General features: G+C 36.0%; 1 long non-coding RNA gene across 1 annotated transcript in view; it reads left to right on the top strand.

Moving 5' to 3' along the window:
• LOC147578118 (uncharacterized) overlaps window positions 1-13,377 on the top strand; it is a 392,554-nt gene that overhangs the window by 77,648 nt on the left and 301,529 nt on the right. The window contains exon 3 of the long non-coding RNA XR_015254203.1: window positions 11,121-11,179. This is a non-coding gene — a long non-coding RNA (uncharacterized LOC147578118). The remainder of the gene's footprint in view (window positions 1-11,120; window positions 11,180-13,377) is intronic.

Raw genomic sequence — 13,377 nt, 5'->3', positions numbered from 1 at the left:
ATAATTTCGCATGATTATGGTATGTTGATGAAAATGAATTATTCACTTGATATAGTGGTGTACCCCTCATGAGCCTCAAAATATAAAAATAAAAATTTGTTTGATTTTCTTATAAATGTGTTTTTTTAAAGGGTTATACAAATTTGCTTATGTTCTGTCTTCTTAACTATGTACCCATCGAATTCAGTTTCATGTTTGCTTTCCTGACTGTTGACCAGGTCCTGCAGTTCCATTTAGGTATGGTCATTTTCCACCCTTATCAGCTCTGACCTGTCCCATTTTGGTCATGTTGTTACCTCCACCTTAAGTTTATTGGCTTAGTGCTCACTAGGAGAGTTAAGGGCAAATTTTGAGGAGGGGTATATCTTATGAATGTTCTGGCAATTGCACTGGTACCTGTACTTGGGGTTATGTTGCCCTCATCTCCAGTGATGGGATGGAGGTTTTGTTACCAGCCAGATGGCGGACAATGCATTTCTCAAATCCCATTCCATCATCTCCATTTTCAGACATTGCCTGGGCACACACCGCTATTAGGTTGGAGTCCCTGGAAATAGCGGGATTAGGAAGCAGGAAGTGTTTTAGGGAGTACACCCAGGCTTAATCCTTGTGAAGGTGAAGGCAGGACAATGGGGATGGGGAAGAGTTGTGATTCAGTTTTAAGAGGCCCCAACCAACCCGACTAAGAAATCAGAAGCTGATGTAACTCTTTACACATGTCTTGAGTTGGAACTAAGAATCCAAGCCATTATACTCTTGCATAGGTCTGTCATTGGTTTCTAGCTTTGAAGTTGGATGAGGCAGTTCTCTTCAGTTGATGCATTCCCTCAGCTTCCTTGAAGGAAGCTGACAGCTGCATGCTTTCCCTTGGCAGTGTTTCCTGTAGCTGAGGGACTGAAAGTCCTTCATTATTTAGGGTGATGTGGGCAGTGCCTCATGTCATAGTCCACATGGGTTATTAAATGTTTGTCCATATAATGGGTTTTACTGAAACCTATATTTCATCATGTTCATCATTTTTTAAAAATTATTTATTGACCATTCAAGGGTTCTTTGAATTGTAGTTTGGAAATCTTGCACATTTTATATTGGATTCTTTTATTTTTATGTTAAAATGAAGGACCACATACTACCTATAGCTATATACACTCTTATTTTTCCTAATATTAAAGAGAGGCTTCTGACATATCAATGTTAAGTATGATGTGGATGTCAATTTTGGTAGAAGCCATTTAAGGAGATTGCCTTTTATTACTAAAATAGCAGGATGTCTTATTATGAATATTATTAAGTTTCACTGGAAGATTTTTCTATACCTATTGAAATCACAATATGTGTTTTCTACTTTAATCTGATGTTATGGTGAATTACATTTATTGATCTCTTAGTGGTAACCTACCCTAACATTTCTGGGATAGTTGTTCATGATTAGTTTTTTCAAAATATAGTAATGTCTTAAATTTTGCTTACACTCTCTTTAGAATTTTAGAATCTTTTATTATTGAAATTAAAAGATATTCTTTTTTTTTTCTTCAAGGATTATAAATGTTTGGCATTCAATAGATTATCTCTTACAAAATTTTCTGGGCCTGATGGATTTTGCAGGGTATAGAGTATAGTTGTATTACTACTGTTTCTATTGATTCAATTTTGTAGTGGTTAAAGGTCTACTCAAATTTTTCTTTTCTTTTTTTTTTTCCCTTGAGACACTTTGTAGTAATTGTATGTATGTGTGCATGTTGGGGGGCAGGAGTGGAATGTTGCTTCTAATTTAACAATTTCTTTACCTGAAGTTGTCCATAGGATTCTTTCATCATTTAGAAATCCTCAACTGGATCTGTGTTATGATCTCCTTTTGGCTTCTAAAACTATTATTTTATCTTTCTCTATATTTTTCTTGATCAGTCCTAAGTATTTTTTTCGTTTTATTAGTCCTTACAAATTACTAAATATAGGCTTTATTGATCCTTTCTATTTTGTTTTCATTATCACTATTCTCTGTTATCTTTATATTTTCTTTCTTCATAGGGTATTTAGGTCTATTCTATTTTTTCTAACATCTTAAGTGGGATGCTAGGCTTATTAAGGGGCAATCTTTCTCTTTTACTATAAACATTTAATGTTGATAATATCTCTATAGTGTATATTATCTTGTAAACTTCTTTCTGGTGAATTTTAATCTTTATCAATATATAGTGACTACTCCTATGCCTAAAAATTCCACTGTGCCTTAAAAAAGCCATACCAGCATTTGCTTACTAGGTCTTTGCCTGTTCTTTTTGCCTCTGTCCATCCTTTTACTTGCCAGCCCTCTGCATTTTGCTATGTTAGATTGCTTACTAACAGCATAAAACTGGATTTTGTTTTGTCTTTTAAATCTGCTGTGAAATATGCCAGTGAAATACAGTTTTTTCATTTGTATTTACATTTCATTTAAATTCCCAATTCAGTATATTTGAATTTTATATTTCCCTCTTATCCTCCCTTTTCAATACTTATTTTCCTTTCTTTTTAATTTTCTTATGTTGTCACATAAGAAATATTTTTATTTTTAACTCTGCATTTTCCTGCTACTTGATTATTTTTTTTTACTTATATATGAAATTTATTGTCAAATTGGTTTCCATACAACACCCAGTGCTCATCCCAAAAGGTGCCCTCCTCAATACCCATCACCCACCCTCTCCTCCCTCCCACCCCCCATCAGCCCTTAGTTTGTTCTCAGTTCTCAACAGTCTCTTATGCTTTGGCTCTCTCCCACTCTAACCTCTTTTTTTTTTTTTTTCCTTCCCCTCCCCCATGGGTTCCTGTTAAGTTTCTCAGGATCCACATAGAGTGAAACCATATGGTATCTGTCTTTCTCTGTATGGCTTATTTCACTTAGCATCACACTCTCCAGTTCCATACACGTTGCTACAAAAGGCCATATTTCATTTTTTCTCATTGCCACGTAGTATTCCATTGTGTATATAAACCACAATTTCTTTTTTTTTTTTTTTTTTAATTTTTTTTTTTCAACGTTTATTTTGGCGACAGAGAGAGACAGAGCATGAACGGGGGAGGGGCAGAGAGAGAGGGAGACACAGAATCGGAAGCAGGCTCCAGGCTCTGAGCCATCAGCCCAGAGCCTGACGCGGGGCTCGAACTCACGGACCGCGAGATCGTGACCTGGCTGAAGTCGGACGCTTAACCGACTGCGCCACCCAGGCGCCCCTAAACCACAATTTCTTTATCCATTCATCAGTTGATGGACATTTAGGCTCTTTCCATAATTTGGCTACTGTTGAGAGTGCTGCTATGAACATTGGGGTACAAGTGCCCCTATGCATCAGTACTCCTGTGTCCCTTGGATAAATTCCTAGCAGTGCTATTGCTGGGTCATACGGTAGGTCTATTTTTAATTTTCTGAGGAACCTCCACACTGCTTTCCAGAGCGGCTGCACCAATTTGCATTCCCACCAACAGTGCAAGAGGGTTCCCGTTTCTCCACATCCTCTCCAGCATCTATAGTCTCCTGATTTGTTCATTTTGGCCACTCTGACTGGCGTGAGGTGATACCTGAGTGTGGTTTTGATTTGTATTTCCCTGATAAGGAGCGACGCTGAACATCTTTTCATGTGCCTGTTGGCCATCTGGATGTCTTCTTTAGAGAAGTGTCTATTCATGTTTTCTGCCCATTTCTTCACTGGGTTATTTGCTTTTCGGGTGTGGAGTTTGGTGAGCTCTTTATAGATTTTGGATACTAGCCCTTTGTCCGATATGTCATTTGCAAATATCTTTTCCCATTCCGTTGGTTGCCTTTTAGTTTTGTTGGTTGTTTCCTTTGCTGTGCAGAAGCTTTTTATCTTCATAAGGTCCCAGTAATTCACTTTTGCTTTTAATTCCCTTGCCTTTGGGGATGTGTCGAGTAAGAGATTGCTACGGCTGATGTCAGAGAGGTCCTTTCCTTCTTTCTCTTCTAAGGTTTTGATGGTTTCCTGTCTCACATTCAGGTCCTTTATCCATTTTGAGTTTATTTTTGTGAATGGTGTGAGAAAGTGGTCTAGTTTCAACCTTCTGCATGTTGCTGTCCAGTTCTCCCAGCACCATTTGTTAAAGAGACTGTCTTTTTTCCATTGGATGTTCTTTCCTGCTTTGTCAAAGATGAGTTGGCCATACGTTTGTGGGTCTAGTTCTGGGGTTTCTATTCTAGTCCATTGGTCTATGTGTCTGTTTTTGTGCCAATACCATGCAGTCTTGATGATGACAGCTTTGTAGTAGAGGCTAAGGTCTGGGATTGTGATGCCTCCTGCTTTGGTCTTCTTCTTCAAAATTACTTTGGCTATTCGGGGCCTTTTGTGGTTCCATATGAATTTTAGGATTGCTTGTTCTAGTTTCGAGAAGAATGCTGGTGCAATTTTGATTGGGATTGCATTGAATGTGTAGATAGCTTTGGGTAGTATTGACATTTTGACAATATTTATTCTTCCAATCCATGAGCAGGGAATGTCTTTCCATTTCTTTAAATCTTCTTCAATTACCTTCATAAGCTTTCTATAGTTTTCAGCATACAGATCCTTTACATCTTTGGTTAGATTTATTCCTAGGTATTTTATGCTTCTTGGTGCAATTGTGAATGGGATCAGTTTCTTTATTTGTCTTTCTGTTGCTTCATTGTTAGTGTATAAGAATGCAACTGATTTCTGTACATTGATTTTGTATCCTGCAACTTTGCTGAATTCATGTATCAGTTCTAGCAGACTTTTGGTGGAGTCTATCGGATTTTCCATGTATAATATCATGTCATCTGCAAAAAGCGAAAGCTTGACTTCATCTTTGCCAATTTTGATGCCTTTGATTTCCTTTTGTTGTCTGATTGCTGATGCTAGCACTTCCAGCACTATGTTAAACAACAGCGGTGAGAGTGGGCATCCCTGTCGTGTTCCTGATCTCAGGGAAAAAGCTCTCAGTTTTTCCCCGTTGAGGATGATGTTAGCTGTGGGCTTTTCATAAATGGCTTTTATGATCTTTAAGTATGTTCCTTCTATCCCGACTTTCTCAAGGGTTTTTATTAAGAAAGGGTGCTGGATTTTGTCAAAGGCCTTTTCTGCATCGATTGACAGGATCATATGGTTCTTCTCTTTTTTTTTGTTAATGTGATGTATCACGTTGATTGATTTGCGAATGTTGAACCAGCCCTGCATCCCAGGAATGAATCCCACTTGATCATGGTGAATAATTCTCTTTATATGCCGTTGAATTCGATTTGCTAGTATCTTATTGAGAATTTTTGCATCCATATTCATCAGGGATATTGGCCTGTAGTTCTCTTTTTTTACTGGGTCTCTGTCTGGTTTAGGAATCAACGTAATACTGGCTTCATAGAATGAGTCTGGAAGTTTTCCTTCCCTTTCTATTTCCTGGAATAGCTTGAGAAGGATAGGTATTATCTCTGCTTTAAATGTCTGGTAGAACTCCCCTGAGAAGCCATCTGGTCCTGGACTCTTATTTCTTGGGAGATTTTTGATAACCGATTCAATTTCTTCGCTGGTTATGGGTCTGTTCAAGCTTTCTATTTCCTCCTGGTTGAGTTTTGGAAGAGTGTGGGTGTTCAGGAATTTGTCCATTTCTTCCAGGTTGTCCAATTTGTTGGCATATAATTTTTCATAGTATTCCCTGATAATTGTTTGTATCTCTGAGGGATTGGTTGTAATAATTCCATTTTCATTCATGATTTTATCTATTTGGGTCATCTCCCTTTTCTTTTTGAGAAGCCTGGCTAGAGGTTTGTCAATTTTGTTTATTTTTTCAAAAAACCAACTCTTGGTTTCGTTGATCTGCTCTACAGTTTTTTTTAGATTCTATATTGTTTATTTCTGCTCTGATCTTTATTATTTCTCTTCTTCTGCTGGGTTTAGGCTGCCTTTGCTGTTCTGCTTCTATTTCCTTTAGGTGTGCTGTTAGATTTTGTATTTGGGATTTTTCTTGTTTCTTGAGATAGGCCTGGATTGCAATGTATTTTCCTCTCAGGACTGCCTTCGCTGCGTCCCAAAGCGTTTGGATTGTTGTATTTTCATTTTCGTTTGTTTCCATATATTTTTTAATTTCTTCTCTAATTGCCTGGTTGACCCACTCATTCGTTAGTAGGGTGTTCTTTAACCTCCATGCTTTTGGAGGTTTTCCAGACTTTTTTCTGTGGTTGATTTCAAGCTTCATAGCATTGTGGTCTGAAAGTATGCATGGTATGATTTCAATTCTTGTAAACTTATGAAGGGCTGTTTTGTGACCCAGTATATGATCTATCTTGGAGAATGTTCCATGTGCACTCGAGAAGAAAGTATATTCTGTTGCTTTGGGATGCAGAGTTCTAAATATATCTGTCAAGTCCATCTGATCCAATGTCTCATTCAGGGCCCTTGTTTCTTTATTGACCGTGTGTCTAGATGATGTATCCATTTCTGTAAGTGGGGTGTTAAAGTCCCCTGCAATTACCACATTCTTATCAATAAGGTTGCCTATGTTTATGAGTAATTGTTTCATATATTTGGGCGCTCTGGTATTCGGCGCATAGACATTTATAATTGTTAACTCTTCCTGATGGATAGACCCTGTCACTATTATATAATGTCCTTCTTCATCTCTTGTTACAGCCTTTAATTTAAAGTCTAGTTTGTCTGATATAAGGATGGCTACTCCAGCTTTCTTTTGGCTTCCAGTAGCATGATAAATAGTTCTCCATCCCCTCACTCTCAATCTAAAGGTGTCCTCAGGTCTAAAATGAGTCTCTTGTAGACAGCAAATAGATGGGTCTTGTTTTTTTATCCATTCTGATACCCTATGTCTTTTGGTTGGCACATTTAATCCATTTACATTCAGTGTTATTATAGAAAGATATGGGTTTAGAGTCATTGTGATGTCTGTATGTTTTATGCTTGTAGTGATGTCTCTGGTACTTTGTCTCACAGGGTCCCCCTTAGGATGTCTTGTAGGGCTGGTTTAGTGGTGACAAATTCCTTCAGTTTTTGTTTGTTTGGGAAGACCTTTATCTCTCCTTCTATTCTAACTGACAGACTTGCTGGATAAGGATTCTCGGCTGCATATTTTTTCTGTCTAGCACACTGAAAATCTCGTGCCAATTCTTTCTGGCCTGCCAAGTTTCAAAAGAGAGATCAGTCACGAGTCTTATAGGTCTCCCTTTATATGTGAGGGCACGTTTACCCCTTGCTGCTTTCAGAATTTTCTCTTTATCCTTGTATTTTGCCAGTTTCACTATGATATGTCGTGCAGAAGATCGATTCAAGTTACGTCTGAAGGGAGTTCTCTGTGCCTCTTGGATTTCAATGCCTTTTTCCTTCCCCAGTTCAGGGAAGTTCTCAGCTATTATTTCTTCAAGTACCCCTTCAGCACCTTTCCCTCTCTCTTCCTCCTCTGGGATACCAATTATGCGTAGATTATTTCTTTTTAGTGTATCACTTAGTTCTCTAATTTTCCCCTCATACTCCTGGATTTTTTTATCTCTCTTTTTCTCAGCTTCCTCTTTTTCCATAACTTTATCTTCTAGTTCACCTGTTGTCTCCTCTGCCTCTTCAATCCGAGCCGTGGTGGTTTCCATTTTGTTATGCATTTCGTTTAAAGCGTTTTTCAGCTCCTCGTGACTGTTCCTTAGTCCCTTGATCTCTGTAGCAAGAGATTCTCTGCTGTCAGCTATGCTACTTGATTATTTTTAATCTTTTAGTGATTACCCATTGGATTTTTATATTTATTTGATCTACTTCTGTCTCAAGATAATTTCTCTATTCCTTCCCCAAACATACAGGACTTGAGAACAATACTTCTCAAGGTGTCAGTGGTAAATAATTTTTTTTTCAAATTTTCCAATTCTTCATGGACTGATCAGTAAAATAAAATGGGCACATGTTACTAGAAGAGTGAAATGAATAAAATGTACACTAAATGCAAGCCTATCTTGTGATTACTACTAGATTTAACAGACATAAAATTATTCTGTCAAAATGCTTTTAAAGTTTCTAAACTCTTACTCTCAATTTCAGTGTATTTCTTGTCACAGATCAGTACAAGACACTTTGTGGACTGGTACTAATCGTGGAATGTAGTTTCAATGTAACTGGCTTAGAATATTTTAATTGGAATCTGTTCCTTCTCCTTCTTTTATTTATTTATTTTTTTATTTTAAAAAAGTTTTTTTAAATGTTTTTATTTATTTTTGAGATAGAGAGAGACAGAGCATGAGCAGGTGAGGGGCAGAGAGAGAGGGAGACACAGAATCCAAAGCAGGCTCCAGGCTCTGAGCTGTCAGCACAGAGCCCAACGTGGGACTCGAACTCACAGACTGTGCGATCATGACCTGAGCTGAAGTCGGGGCGCTTAACTGACTGAGCCACCTAGGCACCCTGTTCCTTCTCCTTCTTATAGAATTATTGTCAGGTATGAGATATAATTTTAGTCCACCTTGATTTATTATCCTCATATTACTATTATTTAAACTATATCATATAGTCAACATTTCTTTAGAGTTATTCATACATTTCTCAATTTCATAGCCTACCTTTTTTTCTTTCTTTCTTTTTTTAATCTCAGATTTTCTTTTTCTGATCCAATTTATCATTGTGAAATAATCTTGTAAGATTTCCTTCAGCGAGGATAGGTTAGTGGCAAGTTCTTTGTCTCAAATGTCTTAATTTCTTCTAAAATCTTTAGTGATAGTTTAGCTTGGTATCTAATCCTAATTTGATAGTTTTCTCCTCCCACCACCCTTTTCTCAGGACCTCGAGGATATTATTATTCCACTGTCTACTTATATTTATTGTGATGTTGCAGATTTTGTAAGTAATTTTCCTTTTCTTTTTAGCTACTTTTAAGTTTTTCTTCCTGCACTTGATATTTTAAAATATGTTTATAATGTATCTAGGTGTGGATTTCCTATTGTTTATTTTTCATGGAAGGACATGTATTTCCTGAGCCAAAGTATTCTTTTTCATCAATTCTGTCAAATTCTCATTCACTGTATTTGCCAGTATTGTCCTCTTATTTTCTATTGTCTTCTGTGAATCATATTAGAAAAATTTGAGACATTTCTATTCTATCCTCCTTGTTTTATAGCTTCTGTCTTTTCTTTTGAATTTGAATCTTTTGGATTTCTGTGATGCATTTCTTCCATGTTTGACAGTTCTCACAGTTATGTTTTGTTGTTGTTGTTTTAATTCAATGATTATGTAATTTTTACTTGTACATTACCTAATTTAATTTTTCTTCAAATCTTTGTAAACTGTCTGAAAAATGTAGAGGTTTAATTCTCCTGTTTCATTCTGCTGAATAGCACTTGTGGTGCCACTTTTATTAAACTTTTATGACTTTGGACTGGGAGTTTAGTTTTGGTGGTCTTTATCTGTGAAAATCATAAAGGACTATGTATTTCAGCTATATTTTCAAAATAATATTTTAGGGGTGCCTGGGTGGCTCAGTTGGTTTAGCATCTGACTTTGGCTCAGGTCATGATATCTCAGTTTGTGAGTCCAAGCCCCAAATCGGGCTCTGTGCTGACAGCTCGGAGCCTGGAGCCTGCTTCGGATTCTGTTCTTGTCTCTCTGCCCTCCCCCTGTTCACGCTCTCTCTGACTCTCTCTCTCAAAAATAAACATTGAAAAAGTAAAAATAATTAAAAATACTATTTAAAATATAGGGGTGTTTCTTGCAGTTAGGTGACTTTCTTTCATGTGATATTTCAGATACTTGGGCTCCTTCCCACCCAGGGGCCAACCATGGAAAAGAAATGATACACACCATTTTCATCAAACTCCTTCGATGGGAGTTAGGCCCATAACCACCTGTGGATGCAAAAGAAGCCTAAGAAACACTCCCTTTCCAGTCAGGGCTATGTCTAATGAAGATTGCACATTACAGTAGGGGAAACTGTCATTGTTGATATACGGATACTTATCTCTGTGACAGATGTTTTATACATGATATTGCCTGTGCCGGGATGTTTTCCCTCACTTAGGCTCTCTATCTCACACGGTTTTGTGTTTTTTCACCCAATCACAATCTAGAAGAGCCTTTCCAGATTAAGTGAGGGCCTGGTTTCATAAAAATAACCTAATAAATCTTTCATCCCTTCTTAGCACTTATAAAATTGTAATTGATTTAATGTCTATGAAATTGTTTCCTCAACCTCTAATTCCCTTACTTAAAACAAACTCTGTAAAGGAAGAACTCATATCTCTCCCTCTCCTGTACCCTTTCCCCCCATCATGATATTACTAGTTCTTTAGTGTCTGGCAAGTTGTGAACAGACAATAACCATGTGTGAATGAATGAATGAATGAATGAATGAATGAATGAATGAATGAATAAAAAAGGTTTGTATAAAATAATCAACCATGTGTAGTGGAAACCATAACATTGAATATCATCAAGCCCTTAAATGCTTAGTGTGTATAAGTAAGTTAATCCACAAGGTATTTATGAAGATTGGCTCAACAGAGAAGGTTCTGTGACAAAGCCAAATACATATTCTTTATCATTAGGCATCTCATATCTACTGGAGGAGTGAGGGCGTGAGGCATTCCTAGGCTGGAATATTAAAACTCTCCTATAAAAAAATTAAAATTAGTAAATATAGGTTATGAGTATGCCAAGATATATCAGCTGTGATGATGCCACAAATATTATTTTAGTCTTCAAATTAGAGACATACATGATTTCTTATACCTCCTTACTCTGGGAACATTTCCTGCCTTATCGAAAGAGTAAAACTCATTCCATTTGGATGTCCCACAAATGAAATATCATACAATTAAATATGCATTTGGTTCTACATTTATTACTATCTAAACTGTTAAATGGAAGGTTTTTATGTGATCATTCATTCTCTCCCATTTCAAGTATTTTGAGATCAAAGGTGTTTATTTTTCCCCTTTGAAATATAATAAAATAAAATTATGTACTTCTTAAAGCAGATGAAATGAGTATCAAGGTATAGTTGCACTAAAGATAGTAATATGTCAAATATGTGTTAGTATATTTTCTTCAAAAATGTTTAAAAAGCCCTGATACCTAATACTTTTATAATCTTTTATTTTTACTTCCTTTTTAAAGTTTTTCCGTCATTGTTTTTTTCAATAGGTTTCCTGGCTTCTCTTCAGAGCTCCTGACATTCATGCTGCTAGACTCCTCCCGACCAGGTAAAAAGAAGTCAATGAACTTATTTGAACTTTTGAGATAGAAACTTATTTTTGTTGAAATATATGCATGCATTCTATCTGGACTCCTTAACATACATATATCATTATTCATCAGTGTTGTATTCTTCATCTTAAGTTAGTCGTTGATAAATGGCTGCTTATTGCTGCTTCGTTTTTTCACTTTTGTGGTTTTGCTTTATTTATTTTTTTTTTCCTTAACCATTCAGGTTGGCTGTGAATTATATCAGGAGAGCAGCCTTTTAGTAATCAAGGTCAATAGGAATCTCTACTTCTAATAAGTCATATAAAGCCTTTGCTGTGTGCTATTCCACAGGGCAGAGTAGAAGCTGTTTTATTGACCAGCCTTTCCTAAGGGGGCCTTGTAGCATTTGCAATTTTTGCCCTTAGGGGCTGGTAGAAGAGACCTCTGATACTCTTTTAATCAGTACCAGAATCAGCAATTAACCTATAACTGTAGCTGGTGTCCTAGAAATGAGGCAATGTAATCTTTTCTCATTACTTCTTATGGGAAAATTGCTTTTGACATATGTGCTTTAAGGTTGCTCACACTTTTCAAGAAATATCCCTTTAGCCTATGTCAATCAGTACACATATTACCTCTTCCATAGATGGTCACATTTCAGCTTATCTGACCTAAACTGTTCCGCATTGTATCTCGCCTTTATGCTTTTAAGGGTGCCCTGTGCATATTTCTATCAGAATACTTCTCACAGTGTTATATAATCATCATTTTACTCCCTTGACTGTAAATCTTTTGAGATTAGAGAGCATTTATCTTGATAATTCATTTCCTAGGAAAGTGATTGGTTATTCATTAATAATGGCATTTCAGATCAAACTTAGTAACCAAAATAGTCTCTGTACAATGAAGAGTGCCTAGCACATAGTTATCTCTCAGTAAGTATTTTTTGAATATGATTCTCAATAATAACCTAATGTACAATACTTCTTTTATGATGGGCACAGTTCCAACTGTATTTATATTAATTCAAGTAACCCTCAAAACTACCTTAACAGGAACAGCTATTATTTTCTCCATTTTACAGATGGGCAACTGATGCAGGAAAGGGTGAGTAGATTTCCAAATGGCACACAGCCAGGAAGTGAATGTGCCATAAGTCAAATCTGGTCAGTCTGGCTCCCAAGTCCATCCCCTTAACATTGCTGTAGGATAAAGCTTCCCCAGAAAGAAATGACTTGCTAATGAAACATTTTCACATATGAGAGGAAGATATATTTATACTTACACAAAAGACTGATGCTAAGTATAAATATATGCTTCTATAGGTTACATAAGAGGTAAAGGGAAATGTATTATTTGCATTCATTTACATTTTCTATGAAACAAAACTGTATATCATTTTTCCAGAGAACACTGTGAATAAAATGAAGCCTCTTTACATTTTATATCTGGAATTAAAAAACCTAGTGTATAATTAGAAGTGATGAAAAGACTTTCAATTCCTAATGTTGGACTATTATAAGTTTTGGGTAGTATCTAAATTAATATTACCATGATAATAAAGTACTATAAGAGAATGAAGATATGCATCATCAAAATTTTCTCATTAATGAATAGTGTTTTAAGCTCTCATACTAATGAAATGGGGCTTAGGATAAAAACACATCAGGAAATAGTCAGTATACTTTTGATAATTAAATAAAAGATCTATGTAATAGTAGACTGTGATACATTTTGTAATTCACTTTAAAACCTTTTATTTTCATAAGGCCTTGAGATACAATTCCAATTGCATTAGGAAACATTTACAAAATTTAGTTTAAAATATGTTACCTTAAAGTTTGTAATATACCTCAAAAAAATGGAAGAAAGCTTATAGAGATACCCAAAAACTGAGTTTGAGATATGTGTTAATCTCGCATGTGTATGTTCCTGGGATATATATTCTGGTTAAAAACTGGGTTTATTGCATAAACTCATTCACTGCATAGAATTCTAAAGAAAAAAAATCAGCCTTTAAATTTGGCTTTAGGAATTATTTCAGGAGGATTCATGGTGCCATTAATATTGTTCTCCCGCTGAAATTTAAATTTTTGTGTGCAATTATCTGAGTTCTCTAAATTTAAAGATAAAACTACTTGAAGCTGATTCCTAATTTTACACATGGTGTTTGTTTTAAAATTTTACTGAAATTGGCAACTTATTTTACATTAAA

The sequence above is a fragment of the Puma concolor genome, chromosome C1 (genome assembly GCF_028749965.1).
Source record: "Puma concolor isolate L17-30 chromosome C1, mPumCon1.1.hap2, whole genome shotgun sequence".
NCBI lineage: Eukaryota > Metazoa > Chordata > Mammalia > Carnivora > Felidae > Puma > Puma concolor.
The sequence above is the reverse complement of the archived record's forward strand: the minus strand, read 5'-3'. Positions and strand labels throughout refer to the sequence as shown.